Raw genomic sequence first — 1,283 nt, 5'->3', positions numbered from 1 at the left:
GAAAAGAATGCACATGATATGATGTTTTAAGTTGGGATTTTATTTCAAAGTAATAACAAATAAGGAAGTGGTCACATATTCTTGAGTCATTGTTGTCCCAACCTTCTTGGACCTGGTAAAATGTGCTTGGAACATTATTGCAATTCAAGACCCTTTTGCCTCCTTAATTTCAGACATAGATGAGTTTTATCACCTGTATATGGGTAGTAAAGAATAAAAGGGAGAGACAGTGAGAGAGAGAGAGAGAGAGAGTATGTGTGTATATACATGCATAAGTGTGTGCATGTGTTTGTTTTGGTCTTGTTTGGATCGTGTCATTCGGTCTTGTTAGGATAATAAGAACAGATTCTCATCAGTAGTATTGGGGTGCTTTATGCTTATGTATAATAAAGACTTTTGGAAATGCAGTCTTTTGTTGACAGGGTTTGACTTTTATCTGACTTCTATGTCTGTCTTCTATGTATTTCTCTATTTCTCAGACTTATAGAAAACATACATGTAACAACAAAGACCAAGAACCAGAATTACCCAAATAATTCCTTGTACTTCATATCACATCATGACATTGTGAGTGAATATAGTCTATTCAGAGGGTTTTTTTTTTTTGGCATTTCAGATTATTACACATGTTTGTTTTAACTAGCTCCACAGTGCATTTGGCTTAAAGGTCTTATCCTTGATTGAAAAGGTAAATAAAGAAGTAAAACTTGGTAATTGAAGGTTATTTGGTTTACAATGCATGTTTTTAATTTGTACTGAGATGATTCAAGTAGGATTTCTTCATACTCAGTTATAGCCAAGAAGATTTTGGACTTCTTCTCTATCATTTCTAGATTAAGAGGTGCTGTCTTTTATTTAAGCAAATAATTTTAAATTTCTTTAACTTGTGAGTGTGACTTTCGGCTGGGCTTTGCATTTGTCAAAACAAATAGTCCTGTCCACAAAGGGCTTCATGAAATTAAACAAGCCACAAAAGATGTGAAACACCCATCAGGAAACCCAATAATACAATTTTATCCCTGGGAATTGTAGGGTTCCCAGGATAGCAAATAAATGGAATCATATAAATATCCTGGGAAGGAGTAAAGGAGACACCATTTCCATCCTTCGTGACAATGCCCAACTTAAATCAAAGTTGTGCCAAAACATTCTAAAAAAGCTCTGAAGAAATATCCCAAGGCTCATTTTTATTGTTTTCCTGAGTAGTGGTCAGTACTTTAATGACAGCACTTAATCAAATTTTGACTAGCAAAACAAATGAAGGAAGAAGATTTAAAGAAATT

Source organism: Saimiri boliviensis, chromosome 15, assembly GCF_048565385.1.
Source record: "Saimiri boliviensis isolate mSaiBol1 chromosome 15, mSaiBol1.pri, whole genome shotgun sequence".
NCBI lineage: Eukaryota > Metazoa > Chordata > Mammalia > Primates > Cebidae > Saimiri > Saimiri boliviensis.
The sequence above is the reverse complement of the archived record's forward strand: the minus strand, read 5'-3'. Positions refer to the sequence as shown.